Raw genomic sequence first — 16,597 nt, 5'->3', positions numbered from 1 at the left:
ATAGAATAAAAAAAGTCTCAGTAAACATAGATCCGTAAACAAACAGTTGCGAGATAATTGCGACTTTGTGGTTACCAGCCACCACTGACTTGATTTTATGTAAACGTCATCGTAGTTAGGAAAAGGTAACAATACTTTACATCATTAAGAAATGTTGTTAAAGATATTTTGGTACAAGAGTAGGTGTATTTAATGAGTGCGACGACAATTACATAACTGTGCTCGAAGTTAAAAATGGTGTTCAAAGTGTCGTCCTTGGACCCGGCTGTAGGCCTGCACCCGCAATGAGTTTCGAATCCTTTCAAACATGCCTCGATAATTTCGAAATTCTTGACAAACGCTAACAAGTCTCTGCTACAATCCTTCAACCTTATTAGTCGGATTGGTGTACGCTACACCTTAAACCCTTGAAGTAACAAAAGTTTTTTTCGAGAATATCAATAAAATGCATGTCAGTATCTAATCTTCGGGAATGATTACACCTTCCCGCCTAGTTATGAGTTTCTAAGTCTAACATGAGTTAAAGTTATGAGTTTCTAACATGAGTTATAGATAGGTGACTATTAAGATCAGTGAATCAGGAGTTAGAAAAATTATACATGGTAATTACTAGACCGCGGATTTTAGATAAAAACCGATTTTGTTCCTGTGTTCCTATTTGCATAAAAATTTGTACTTACGCGTTTCATGACTATTTACACTTAATAGCGTTAATTCTATAGGACCTCAAAAAGCCTATTTCGACGTTAGTACCTATTTCGGCTTTAATATCCTAAAAAGTCCCTATTTCGTCACATAAGACAGTGGCTCCAAGTTTTTCCACACTATACTACGGATGGAAAAAAAATTTCTGTCCAGCGTGCAGCAAGTTGGCTAGTTGATATGCGCTCATGCTTCGTATTTGCCTAACACTTCGGTCTTTTTTATTTTTTTATATCGCTATCCCTGTTAATACCAAATACTCTTTATAGGTGTTTTATTATTCATATGTAAAAAATAGATCACGGATCTTTAGGTTAAAACACATCTTTTTCCCTAAGCTCCAATTTGCATATAAGTTGATACTTATGCATTTCATGACTAACTAAACTGAATACCGCTAGTTCTATAGGACCTAAAATTGCGTATTTCGACGTTGACGCCTAATTTTGCCTATTTCGGCATCAAAATCCTAAAAAGTACCTATTTCGTTAATCTGACATAGAGTTCTTGTGTTTTCAAAGATTAGAAAAAGGAAGTAAACCTAGGGCTTTACCTCTCGTCGAAGGCGAAGGTAGTTAGAGACTGTTTACAATTCCTTTGCTTGCCTTACTACCAACAGCAGTCGGCACGGTTGAATGGTCATCCATCCAAGTACGCGCCGAGCACGACAGTGGTTAACTTGGGTAAGCGAATGGGAACAGGTCAAAGATTTGAGTTACACATTAGAATCGAACGTGGGAGTACTAAATGTTATATTTGAAAATATTTCGTTCGTAGGATTCTGGCCAGCTGTGTATTTTCGCAAAGAAACGGTTTCATAGGCCTTAAGCTGAGCACGGATTAAAAAATCACAATGTTAATCGTAGGCGCCCTGTATAGCTAAATTACTGCCCTTCGCGCATTTTCTCACTGCTGTCTACAGGCAGTCCTATCAAACTACTCTGTTTCGTGAATGGTATTATACGAGAATTTTCCGGTTCGAAAAATAATTTGCCAGCAGTGAGATGTTTTCACCTGAAGCACCGGTAGATCCCATTCGCTTGTTCAGAAGGGGCGGCCATCTGTCAGGTGCCATATGTCCAGCAACGAGTACGGTACTTCCCCTACCGCTCCCATGCACCGCAGTAAAAGGAAAAAAAAAAAGGTCATCGTTCACTTTTTCCCAGCGAAAGCAAATGAGTACATTGTGTAGCGACCGACGTGTTAAGTGTTACTGACGTTCTAAGTGCAAAATAAATTCTAGTTTCTGTGTGAGAATACTACGCCATGACGAAAACAGCTAGTTCAAAGTCTGCTCATATAAGGCAGTGGCTGCAAGATTTTCCGCATTATACAACAGATGGGAAAATTATTTTCTGCCAAGCATGCAACAAGGAGGTTAGTTGATGTTTTTCTTAGACTTCTTATTTTCCTGTCACTTAGGATACTTTTGTATCGCTATCCTTTAGTAATACGAAATACTCTTTATATGCAATTCTAAACTGCCTTTCCCTTTTCTCTCGTATTAGGTTTCGAGTGTTAAGAAATCTCACTTAACTCAGCATGCAGATGGAATCGCACATAAAGCTAATGTTGAACGAAAGTCAAAATTGAAGCAAACTCTTTTAACCAATAAATCTGGCGAATACTCCGAAAAAACAAGTTCTCCAGTGATTTGTGTCATGCACTTGTGACAGCAAACATCCCCTTTCGGAAACAAGAAAACCCTATTTTCAGAGGTTTTCTTGAGAAGTACTGCCATCAGAGTATTCCTGCAGTCAACTTTACGTAAGAATTATGTAAATTCAGCTTACAATGCTGCATTGCACAGAATCCGAGAAGATGTTGGAGAATCTTGTATATTGATTTCTGTGGATGAAACTACTGACAGTCTTGGCCGTTACATTGCGAACCTGATTATTGGCAAGCTAGATCCAGATGCTCCAGGGCTCATTTGATTTACTCAAAACAGCTTCCAAAAACTAAACAACAAACAATAGCACAGTTTGCGAACAATGGGTTTAAGGTGCTATACCAAAACGGAGTGGATGAGAATAAGGTGTTTGTGGCCGTCACTGATGCTGCTGCATATATGATAGCAGCGATTCAACTATTAAAAGTATTCTACCCATTGATGCTGCACGTAGCTTGTGTAGTGCATGGGATCAACCGCATAGCAGAGCAAGTAAGGCTACAATTTCCTAAAGTAAATAAAGTAATATCGATGGTGAAGAAAATTTTTGTTAAGGCACCATCAGGAATACAGGCATTCAAAGAACTGCTTCCAGATGTCCCATTGACGCCAGAGCCTGTTGTCACCTGCTGGGGCACGTGGCTGATAGCAGCAGAATACTATAGTACGCCTCTCTCAGCTGTGCAGAAGGTGGTTGAAAATATACCGGAGGATGATGCATCCGTAACTGCAGCAATGGAGTTACTCAAAGTTTCTTCTTTAAAACGGGACTTATCTACACATTTATGGCAAGAATAACCACAATTAGAAGGCTCAGGGAGACCTATCTACGACAATAGTTCTTTGCTTGAAGAAGTCAAAATGAAAATTAATGAAGCGTCAGGTGAAGTAGGGGAAAAAGTACGGGCAAAAATGCAAACAGTTTTGTAATAAGAAGTTCATACTGTCAACACTGTGTATTTTAATTTATTTTTATTTTCTCTGCATCATTTTTATTAGAGCCTACTCTAGGTTTTATATAGCCTAAATGAACTACTGAAGGAGCCTATTTTAGGTGCCTAAAACACACTTTTTTACGACCTAAAAATCCGTGGTGTAGTAATTACAGTGGTACTTAAAAGGGTGCCCCTAAACACAGAAATCCATGGGATTTAGATCAGATCATCTTGAAGGCCACGGTACAGGTCCTTCTCGCCCTATCAGTCTTCGGTCATATCGGCACGTTAGACAATTCCATCCATTTTGTTTTTGAAATACGTGCAGCCCAATAAGACTGTCACCTAGTACCCCTAACCACGCACTCAGTGAGAAACGTCATTGGTGCGGAGACTCATGCGTAGCATGTGAATTGTGGCCTACATGATTCCAAACGTGAGAATTGTAATAATTAAAGACACAAACACGAGTGAACCCTGCTTCATGCGTAAATTAAATGTTATTGTCAAACGTAGGGTTGAAACTTCCTGGTAGATTAAAACTGTGTGCCCGACCGAGACTCGAACTCGGGACCTTTGCCTTTCGCGGGCAAGTGCTCTACCATCTGAGCTACCGAAGCACGACTCACGCCCGGTCCTCACAGCTAAGGTAGGAGACGAGGTACTGGCAGAAGTAAAGCTGTGAGGACCGGGCGTGAGTCGTGCTTCGGTAGCTCAGATGGTAGAGCACTTGCCCGCGAAAGGCAAAGGTCCCGAGTTCGAGTCTCGGTCGGGCACACAGTTTTAATCTGCCAGGAAGTTTCATATCAGCGCACACTCCGCTGCAGAGTGAAAATCTCATTCTGGAAACGTAGGGCTGTTGTTGCATTCACCGACAGGACATTAGTCTAGGACCAAAGTCCTCCTTACTGAGGCACTGAACTGGTTGAGGGGGTCGGGGATATAGGGTACATTGCATTGCGATGCATTATTCTCCAAGCACTATTGTGACACATTGTAGAAATTTTTGTAACATTCGATAATTTTTCGAGATTCCTAGAGAGTGTTCGACTGTTTCCAGCACCACATCTTCAAGCACATGCAAAGCTCCCAGATTCTCGGAGGTGTTGATGCACCCTTGTAAACGTTCGACTCTCGGGGTGCCTTCGGGCATGGTATGCTTCTCTGCACAAGCATCAGCCTCCCGTGCATTGTCGTTTAACGCTACCGTATATGAAATGCATATCCGCATGCTCTCTGTTACTGCTGTGTCCAATGTTACCACTAACACTCGTACAACACAACAAACGCGCTGTAAACAACTGACATGAGTGGCTCTCTGACTAATATACTGTCGTATTCACTCTGTTTACAGTTTCATGTCTACAAAGAATCATATCACGGATCGACATGCGGTGTTTACTGAGAATCACGTTAGTTGTGGCTGGTAGCCACGAAATCGCAATTATCTCGCGAATGGTTCGTTTGCGGACCTATGTTTACTGAGACATTTTTGCTTCTAGTATCGTGTACTTTCAATTGTATGATTTCACGCCATTAATTGTGGTACACCTTGTACATACAACCTGTCACGTAGACTACTTGATAAACATCTGCTGTATACTTTGTTATATGACAGATAGCGTTATCTTGGGTAAACAGTTTTTATTTATCATCCAACATGTCTAACACAACACTGACACATCAGCAATGTAACTACACTTAGCATCAGCGTAAGCAACGAAAATGATCTTTCTTATATTTTCGATTTTGATCATCATAATAGCGCTTATTTATTTTCAAGGAAAATAAATTGTGCTTTTCCTTTCTACTAAAAATAAATATAAAGCTTGTGCTTATTCACTATGTTTGCGCTGATGCAAGCATCTAATGAATTTATCGTCTTGCCCATGTTCCCAATTGGACATTTGAGTGCTTCGGCAGTTTTCTACCCATCGTATTTCTTTTCCTTCGGCATTCGTGCTTAGAGTTCCTGGATCCCAGAAGCTTCTATAATAACCACCAATACTGACCATGAATACGAATGTTACTCCACAATAGAAGTAGACAAGATAGCAGACAAAAGATTTGTGTACTGCTAGAGCCGAAGATGAGTTAACTTTTTTCGATGGTTCGATAAAAAACAAACAGCGTAGCACGAGTGTATTCGAACCAATCCACAACGAACAAGACCGAATGCAGTTCGCTTGCTGTCGCCTAGCGTTCACATCAGAGAGAATTTTTCGCTGATGGCCATTCGTTTGTGTTAATCCCGGTGTAAAATGGGCTCAAATAGAACGGGGTCGCTTTTATTCTTGATCCTTGCCTATTCAGAAAAAAGGAGGAAGGAAGCTTGGCTTTAATGTGCGGCCAACGACGACATGGGGGACGGAGCACAAGCTCGGATTAGGGAAAGATAGGGAAACTGTGCGACTGCTTATTTTTCAAAGGAATTATCCCAGCATTTGACTTAGAGAAGCCGCGGAATAGCTGAACCTGGTCGGTCACAAGAGCCGTCTGAACAGCCGACATCCCGATACCGTATCCAGTGTCAGTAACACAGCCCCCCCCCCCCTCCCCGCCCCCCGCCCTATCCATCTGAGCCACCAACGGCACAGACGATAGTGCGACTGCAAGGATTTATCCTTTGCACGCTTCCCGTGAGACCCACATTCCCAACTTAATGTCCACACACTACATTCATAGTGCCCCTGCCCATTACACTCATTACTCGTGACAGGCAATGCAATGTGGACATGTCCGAAAGAACAGATACCATCTTCATATAGTTAAGGCTAATCGACTATTGACCTTCTTCTTCTGTGCTGGATGCAGACGCATTGCCCGAACTCTTACGGGACTCGGTAAGATTGTCTGCCGCGAGTAATGAGTGCAATGGGCAGGCGCACTATGAATGTATAGTGTGTGGACATTAAGTTGGGAATGTCGGTCTCATGGGGAGCATGCAAGGGATAAATCTCTGCAGTCACACTATCCACTGTGCCGTCGGTGAATCACATGGATAGAGCGTCTGCCATGTAAGCAGGAGATCCCGGGTTCGAGTCGCGGTTGGGGTACACATTTTCAACTGTCCCCGTTGATAGCAACAATGCCTGTCGACCGCTTAGGGTCTTGATTTAATTATCATTTCATTCTAAGAGAGCTGTATGGTTACCGATGGTATCTGATCTTTCGGACATCTCCGAAAGAACAGATACCATCTTCATAAGACTGGTCGTAGTCCCGGATGCTTCGGACTGTAACAACAGTTACGGGTCATCTATGTCATTTTAAAAATTCGGTCAACAGCTCCGCGAAATTTCTTCGGTTCAAGTCTTCAGATGGATGCTTCGGACTGTAACAACATTTACGGATCATCTATGTCATTTTAATAATTCGGTCGACAGCTCCGCGAAATTTCTAGCTGTTTGCCAACTGAGAATTGTTTCGACCTATTGAATACATAGTGAGCCATATTGGACGATTACTCGTGTTAATAAGTGCTGCATCCTAGCAGTGGTGTGGACTGGACGTAATGGTGTTAACAATGTACCGTTGCATTATACGTTCGGCCGGCCGTTGTGGCCGAGCGGTTCTAGGCGCTTCAGTCTGGAACAGCGCGACAGCTACGGTCGCAGGTTCGAATCCTGCCTCTGGCAAGGATGTGTGTGATGTCCTTAGGTTAGTTAGGTTTAAGTAGTTCTAAGTTCTAGGGGACTGATGACCTCAGATGTTAAGTCCCATAGTGCTCAGAGCCCATTTCATTATACTTTCGTCGCTAGATTATCCTACTGAAGTATCTTACGAATGTGGCAGTGCCCCCGAGTATGTACCAAACGAGACAGACAATCCACAGAACCCTGCCGTAAGTGATACACGATACCAGTCAGACACTTGATCTAGCTTATACGAAACGGATCCGTACATCTAGGCTTAGCATGATTTGTGAGGCGGTGAACTTACAGCCTAATCTTTTCTATCAGCCTGCACCACTGGCTGCTTCAACCACCTCACCTGATACTGCCTCTCACCTAATTCCATCTGTCTCGCCAACATCACTTATATTTTTTTCAAGTTGTTCGTCTTAAACTCCGAAGATACGGAAGCTAACAAAATGTTCCAACTCCTGGCTGACGACGGCGGAAATCTATAGAAGTTCCTCGTTATCCATATAAACTGTCAGATTACATCCTTATCAACGATTCCAAAAGTACCGTAGAGTTAGCCCGCTCGGTTAGCCGTGTGGTCTAACGCACGGACTTGTGTTGAGGTGTGGTGAGCCGGCCAGTCTGTGGTTGGCTTTTAGGAGGTTTTCCATCTGCCTCGGCGAATGTGGCCTGGTTCCCCTTATTCCGCCCCAGCTACACTAGGTCGGCGATTGCTGCGCAGAAAAGTTCTCCACGTACGCGTACACCACCATTACTCTACCACGGAAACATGGGGTTACACTCGTCTGGTGTGAGACGTTCCCTGGGGAGGGGGGGGGGGGGAGGGGGGGTGTCCACCGGGAGCCGAACCGCACAATAACCCTGAAAGAGTGGTTCGGTGTGCGGCGGCGGAGGAGTGAAGTGGACTGCAATAGTCGTCGTGGGGTTGTGGACCACTGCGGCTGCGACGGGGACGGACCCTCTCCGTCGTTTCTAGGTCCCCGGTTAACATACAATACAATACCGTAGCGTTACTAAATCAGAAGTGGAACTTAAAGTGTAACAGAGATTTCTCTACAGTTACGCGCCAACATAAACATATCCAGTTACTTTAGATAGAATAACACGAGCATCTCTCAATATGTGATGATAGGTGAAGTGAAAAAGCGGATTACGACACAGGATCGTCGTTTTTGTACTAAATTACGTCCAACTGCCGTTATCTCTACGTAAATAAAAAGGACCTTGCAGGAACCGATAGAAATGTAGCAGTCATTGCAATTGACAAAATTACGACATTGCACAAAAGTACAGTCTGGTTGCACTAAAAACCCTGTACATTTCAGACAAGGTTATCTAAACGTAGTTTCCAACAGTTTGGGACACGGATGTTACTCGCCATACGTGTCCGGCATGAAATGAATCCGATGCTCACCCATATGACTGGCGTGTCTCATCCATTGGGGGATGTTCAACATTAGACAGAGAGTGGGAAACGGTTAATAAAGCATTAATCAAGGCAGGACTGAGTCTATCCACGTGTATTACGACAGTGCTCTGGCATCTACGCACAGTGGACTGTGTTATCCTGGTTAGATTCCTGGAAGAAGGTGATATCCAGCTGTAAACAACCTGCACCAAGAACAAGGAGGCAACCGAAGGAGGAAATAGAGGTATCCTTGGTGTTTCAATCAAATCTGATAGTTATCTCTTAAGTCTATGTTATTGTAGTTTCACGTTACCTTTATGTCTCGCTTTTGTCTCACAGATGTCGAAACAGTTTTTAAAAATTCAGATGTGTACTGCTTCAGCCGGTGCAAGGACGGCTACGCATTTTTTTTATTTTTATTTTTTTGGTGGCTGCATTTCATCACGTAAAGGTCGAATAAAGAAATAAATGAAAGCGTGCGTTCCTCGAACAGATAAAAGTTATATCCATCTTGCTGATCAGATGTTCGAACGTAACGGATTTATGACTTTCTAGCAGGCGTATGTAATCGTCAATGTCGAGAGAACGATCGTATGGCCCATAACATGCGGTACATGAAGTACGCCGATAGTGCCACAAAGGACATAAAGTGAAATGAGTTTGCTTAAGAATCAGTGTCAGGAGGCGAGATACTTCATACTCGTAGACTGAAAGTTTATTATCGTAATGTCAAATATGACGCACTAACTCATATATGGTGTTGCACAACAGATTTATACACATCGAGTCGGTGTAGTTTACTTATATGTTGCACTTTTTAATTACAGGCTACAGACATTCAGTGTCAGATTACCAATAACATGCTTTAAAAATATATTAAGGGGAGGTTTACTATCTTTTGGTTCAAAAAATCGATTTTTTTAATTGCATTTATGGATCCATAAAAGTGTTTAGAATCCACCCCTGAAACGGTTTTTCCGAATACGGAACGGAAATGTTCGTTATTCGCGCTTGAACAAAAAAATGCACCTGCCTGAAATCGGCCTTTTTCACGCACCAGTTTTTTTTTCTTTCGGAGGACGAGTTATTGTACCGGTGCTTGGGAGGAAACACACAAAATTCAAATGAATGTTTGAACGCGTGTGTTTGGAAGTTAGCCCTCAAGCTTTTGCATTCTGGCGCGAAGATTGTGGAGATTGCGACTTTCCTGGCAGTGAGCAGCTTCAACGAAGGGTATTCAGCAATTCTGACGACCGTGACAACGAAGGACGTCACCCTGGGACTCTATTCGACGCAGTTCGCCAAGCATTCGGACGACCGCCGGATTCAAGCGGCCGAAAACCGCTTGTCACCGGCCTTACGAGCGGCTCTGGAGCAGCGCAGGATGGCCCAGATCGAGCAGAACGCCCTCTATGTGGAAGAGGAAGGACTAGTTGATGGGCCCGGAATAGCAGATTGACCGTACGTTGCATTATACTGCACTTATATGTAGTCAAATCTTCAAACGCGTTTTTCTCGAAATGACTTTTTTTTATCACGCGGTATGGTAACTTCAAATCTACTGAACCGATTGGTACGATTCTTTGTTTCCGACGAAGCTACCTAAATTGTCTAGGATTTGTACCACTTTTATTCCGATCCATCAACCATAAATATTTTTTCATGGCCGACGGAGTAGAAAAATCGATAAAAACCCTATTTTTTTAAAAAAAATAGCCTCCATTTTGTTTCCTATGGTCCAAATAACTTAAGCGAGGTACAACTTCTAAAGAATCTTATATACTTCGCTACCATCAACTCAATTTTGATTTCAGAAGAGCCGGATGACCTATGACATAGCGCGCGTGGAGGTCTACATCGAAATTTTGTTTCGTTCCGACGGCACGTCCGCCTTTGCTCTTCGACATTTTCGGTCGAAAAAATTCCAGTTTGTAGAGAAAATATCAATAAACATCTTGACCAAATTTGACATTGATATCTGTAATACATCCCGAGAAAAAAATTCTCAAAGAACATCCTTTTTTCGGGCCAAAGATAGCAAACCTCCCCTTAACTTGCTTTCGGTAAAGTTTTGACTAACTCTGTTTATTTTGGTACTACAATGAATTTTAAAAGAAAGCCTATAGTACGAACATAGCTGTTTCTGTTATTCAGGTAGTTTTAGTTAGAGAAACACTCACACCAGAATGACACAGTTTAAGGTTGAAAACCTTTTTGGATAATTATTGCAACACAAAGTAATTATATCTTTATTTTTCTTAAGAATGGCTATGTGGTTATGGACATGGACCTGGATCTGGAAATGAACATGGATTTAAATATGGATATTGATCTGGCTACGGCTACAGAGGATCTGGAAATTGTTATGGAAGAATATGTACAGGACATACAGCCTGACTTGTCAGAGGAATTGAACCTCGTATAGTTTTTTCCTGAGGACACACAGCATGTACATCTGGCTCTCTGTTTTAATGATGAAGGTGTAATATGCTGAAGAAAGAAGACGCTTCTTTTACGGAAGAGGTAGTAGTCATACGGATTCGTTGAGCTGTTATGAAAGAATATGTCGTATGTGAAACATAAGTGAAATTCGGTGTCGCACGGCAGAGCGGATCAGGTTGTGGAAAGGGGCCACGGTCAATTACTGTCAGTTATACCAGAACACACACAACTTCATTCCTCAAACCAATGCACAGTTTTCTCTTTAAAACAACAAAGATCAATTCACGGCTGAGGGCACAAGTAACTTCTCCAGAATAAGTTTAAATGATTGCTTTTAAAACACCAGGATTTAGAGTAACGGCTGAAGGCCTTACTTAAGTAAAATTACAATATCTTCTCAGCTAAAGGCCGAAATAATATTTCAGATCAGCTTAGGAAATGCCTTAAAAGGCAAGCATTTACAAATTCCGGCTAAAGGCCGTATTAAGAAAAATTCAAGCTAATTCTTCGGCTGAACGCCCAATTAAAAAAAAATTTCTTTACGTAATAAAAGAAGGGCTTTAAAGACAAGTTTTTACACAGTACAATAGAATAACATCTTAAGAAAACTTGAAGTATCTTGTCGGCTGAAGGCCCAAACAATTACTCAAGAATAATTAAAGGCCACCTTAAGATAAACATTTACAGAACACGGCTGAAGGCCGTTTCAAGAATTCAAGATAATTAAAGAGAAAGCATACAGACAAGGATTTACATATTAAAGCCACAGATTCTGAAACAAACGCGGTTGAATGCCTAAATACAGGGCAACAAGAATTTTAAATGGAACGCGGCTGAAGGCCTAAACTTAAAATAGTTGTCATGAAGTCGGCTGAAGACCATATACTAAACATAAAAAAGACAATATTAAGACACGGCTGAAGGCCTGGCACAGTACCTGCGACCAAATAAAATGACAATCAAAAACAACAAACAGTGGTGCTCAGAAGTGTTCCAAGGGTCGGCCTGGGGAGGAAAATCTAATCGCTATTTAGGTGAGACAGAGAGCCAAACGTAACACTAAGCAATCGGGTGACAGCACGACCTAGGGACAGCTGAAGAACCCTCTCCCGCAACCGACCGACTGACTACCTCAGTACGGAGACAGCATTCATCTACTCAGTGGAAATCACAGAAGCTACACATAGTTCCACGTAAACACTTACACCAAGAACTCCGACAATCCTATAACCAATCACCGTGGAACAACAGGGAGAAATGACAAGACACACACACAGAGTTTCCATAAGCGGTCGACGACCAAATACATGTCGTCCGATGAGACGACTGATCGAACGATCAACCAAGGTCGTCCCCACTCAAGTTATGAGTGTCAGCAACGGTCGGGCGAGACTTGGCTGTCCGGAGCTCACTGCAGCTCCAACCCGACTCAACTCGATGTCCGTTCGGAACTCGGAGATACGGCGACCCGACCACACTGGCTCGGACCCACCAATGCAGAGCTAACTCTTGCCCATCGGCGACGACATCTCTGCACGAGGAAGGAACCGACCCACGTCCGGCAAGATGACCAACTGACGAGGCCCGGAAATGGTCAAAAAGACCAAATACACGTCGCCGGATGAGACGACCGACCGAACGACCAACCAACGGTCGTTCCCGCTCCAACCTCCTTCTGTCGGAAAGCTCGTGTGTGTGGATAGCGGTCGGAAAGTACTGGCTGCCCGCGCCTCACTGGCGCTCCGTCCTCAACTGAACTCCCGACAGACGACGACCCCGTAATACCAACGGTCGCTCCAGAGATGGTACGACAGTGCACTTATCGATAAACGCTGCTGCTGCCACTCACGGGCAAGCAAACCAGCAACTTAGTGACGCCAGTAAATCGAATTAAAAGAAAAAAAAGAGGCGACAAAACCACAAAAACAAGATGACGAGCAATAAACGGAATGACCGCTAGCCGCGCACGGCTCAATAAGTGTGCAGAAATCAGACTGCAGTTGTAAGAGCCGAGAAACACGAGAGGGGCCCAGTAGCTGTGAAAGAACGGACGTTTCTGTAATCCGGTCCCCCATGTTATTCGGTGTGCTCAGGGAACATGAAGTAAAGGAAACGACAATATACGGCAATCGATATGGAGGGTGTACGATTTCTGCTCTGGCCAGTGCGTCCACCACACTTCTCCCGTCAGAGACATCTGGTCACAGGCCATAGACAGAACGGCACTGAACACTCGCAAGACTCTACGGATGATCATCTCTGACAGAGCTTTGCATTAACATGTCACTCAACGCCAGCTCGCCACAAGTCTAACAGCGTTACCGCCTTGTTGCAGCCAGAGGTGACATGTCTATACCCTCAAATCAACAATATGTTTAATCTTGTATTCTTCATGCTGTGCCCGCATCTCGTGGTCGTGCGGTAGCGTTCTCGCTTCCCACGCCCGGGTTCCCGGGTTCGATTCCCGGTGGGGTCAGGGATTTTCTCTGCCTCGTGATGGCTGGGTGTTGTGTGCTGTCCTTAGGTTAGTTAGGTTTAAGTAGTTCTAAGTTCTAGGGGACTGGTGACCATAGATGTTAAGTCCCATAGTGCTCAGAGCCATTTGAACCATCTTCATGCTGTACTCCGATCGCACAAGAAGTAAAATTTCGATATTTGCTGCTTCTCCTGGAGTTGTGATTTTAATGATCTTTCTCTAACTCGAGAGGATGGAAAACCTTTTGGAATAAGGAGCAACGTTTCCCATTAGGTTTTGGGCAACAGTCTTAGTCTCCCAGTGCTGAGCGCGTTAACACGCCGCTCCTAGGATTTGGGGAGACGAGCCTCGCATATTAACAACGAGTGCTGTTGAGACAGCCATCTTGAACGTGGTTTTGGGGCGGTTTGCTACTTCCAGCAAGGTATATACCGGCCTGGTACCCGCGTCCTGGCTCAGATACGCGGTACGCAAACATTTCGAAAACCTTCTCATGCATGAAAATGAGTTTTGCACTAGATGCAGACAGATGGGGTACAAATTCCAACCTATCCACCCCTCCCTCCCTCGCCAATATCCTTAATATCTTTTCAGCGAGCTCACACAACACTGCCGACCTCAACAGAAGAAGGGGACATCGCAAAGGAGAAGAAGAAGAAGGAAGAGGAAGAAGAGCAGGCTCTCAGTTAAAACTGTTTCTGAACTACACTGACAAGGTAACCGGCGTAAGTGAGAAAGCTGACACATGTTTGTACACTGAAGAGCCAAAGAAACCGGTACACCTGCCTAATATCGTGTAGGACCACGGCGAGCACGCTGGAGTGCTGCAACATGACGTGGCATGGGCTTGACGAATGTCTGAAGCAGTGCTGGAGGGAACTGAATCCTGCAGGTCCGTAAGGGTACGAGTGGATGAAGATCTCTTCTGAACAGTATGTTGAAAGGCATCCCAGATATGCTCATAGTGTTCATGTCTGGGGATTTTGTTGGCCAGCGGCAGTGTTTAAACTCAAAAGAGTGTTCCTGGAGTAACACTGTAGCAATTCTGAACGTGTGGGGCGTCGCATTGTCCTGCTGGAGTTGCATAAGTCCATCGGAATGCAGAGTGGACATGAAGGTGATCAGACAGGATGCTTAGGTGCGTGTCACCTGTCAGAGTCTTATCTAGACTACCAGGTGTCCCATATTACTCCAACTGCACATGCGCCACACCATTACTGAGCCCGCAATAGGTTCAACAGTCCCCTGCTGACATGCGGGGTCCATGGATTCATGAGGTTGTCTCCATACCCGGTACACGTCCATCAGCTCGATGGAATTTGAAACGATACTCGTCCGACCAGGCAAAATGTTTCTAGTCATCAATAGTTCAACGTCGGTGATGATGGGCTCAGGCGAGGCGTAAAGCTTTGTGTCGTGCAGTCATCAAGAGTACATGAATGGGGCTCCGGCTCCGAAAGCCCATATCGTTTCGTTGAATGGTTCGCACGCTGACACTTGTTGATGGCCCAGCATTGAAATCTGCATCAATTTGCAGACGGATTGCACTTCTGTCACGTTGAACGATTCTCTTCAGTCATCGTTTGTCCCGTTCTTGCAGGCTCTTTTTCTGACGTCGGAGATTTGATGTTTTACTGGATTCCTGATATTCACGGTACACACGTGACATGATCGTACGGGAAAATCCCCACTTTATCGCTACCTCGGAGATGCTGTGTCCCATCGCTCGTGCACCGACTACAACCCCACGTTCAAACTCACTAAAATCTGCCATTGTAGAAGCAGTAACCGATCTAACAACTCTGCCAGGCACTTCTGGTCTTATACAGGCGTTGCCGACCGCAACGCCATGGTCTGCATGTTTACGCATCTTTGTATTTCAATACGCATGCCTAAACCACTTTGTTTGGCGCTTCATTATAAGTTATAAGCATAAATGCATGTATGGGGGTACGGCATGCAACGGTATTGTTTTCGCCACATTAACAATGACATAACAACGTATTTTTTTTTTTTTTTTTCAGAACACTTGGGTTGGTCTCTCTAGACATGACCCAACTGCAGCTCCAACAGTGGCTCTCAATACCAAGGGAAACGCCACAGTTTACCACTTATCGCCATAAAAAACTGAAAGGTATGCAGGTTATACAGAACACTGTAAGTTCCCCACTATGTGTTGCTGTGTGTAATTTAGCCCAAATTTACCTCTCACTCTATAAAAAGTCTATGTATTACCAAAACTTTGTACTCACAAACTATATGCTAACGTTTGACTAAATAGAACCTAATTGAATTGACTTGTAATTGATCTGAATACAACTTGTCTTTGTATTAAACGCACAACTGAAGTAAAACAATTATCTTCGCGTGATGCCGGCCGATGTGGCCGAGCGGTTCTAGGCGCTGCTGTCTGGAACCGAGCGACCGCTACGGTCGCAGGTTCGAATCCTGCCTCGGGCATGGGTGTGTGTGGTGTCCTTAGGTTAGTTAGGTTTAAGTAGTTCTAAGTTCGAGGGGACTAATGACCTCAGTAGTTGAGTCCCATAGTGCTCAGAGCCATTTGAACCATCTTCGCGTGATCTTTACACATAATATTGATCTGAACAATACTATGCTTAACAAAGTGAACCATGATATGAAAAGGGTAGAGTGTTATCAAAGAATTTCCATAAAAACCAGACAACTTAATCAGTTGATATGTTAATGCATGATTCAGGGAAGTGGGGTGGTCTTTCTCTCCGGTCTGAGCAAGTTAACAGAGTTAACTAGCTGACAAAAAAATGGTTCAAATGGCTCTGAGCACTATGGGACTTCCATGCCCGAGGCAGGATTTGAACCTGCGACCGTAGCGGTCGCGCGGTTCCAGACTGTAGCGCCTCGAACCGCTCGGCCACCCCGGCCGGCACTAGCTCACAATCATTCCAACAAACTAGCTGCGCAGTGGTGCATTCTTACCTCAGACTTCCTCTCTTCAAAATAAAAAAAAATAAAAAAATAAAAAAATAAAAAAAAACCTGCTGCTTGAATGTCTTGGTTATCAGTGTTAACATTATACGAATGTGTGCCTTACGTATATCTTTTGTCTTCAGTCAGTATTCTGGGGGCATGGTGTTGGTTGAATGTCTTGTATATTACTGTTTAAATTATAGTAATATATGAGTCAGTCGTATCGTTATGATGTTTAGAGAATATTCTGGAAAATTTATTGTGCAAAATACGTGAGTGCCGACAGAATTGTCGGTTTTCTGCGTCAGTTGATAGATGATGTATGCAACAAGTGATATAGAAGTGTTGTAAGGTGGGCATGACATTTTG

The sequence above is a fragment of the Schistocerca cancellata genome, chromosome 6, assembly GCF_023864275.1.
Source record: "Schistocerca cancellata isolate TAMUIC-IGC-003103 chromosome 6, iqSchCanc2.1, whole genome shotgun sequence".
Classification (NCBI taxonomy): domain Eukaryota; kingdom Metazoa; phylum Arthropoda; class Insecta; order Orthoptera; family Acrididae; genus Schistocerca; species Schistocerca cancellata.
Note: the sequence above shows the minus strand (reverse complement) of the source record.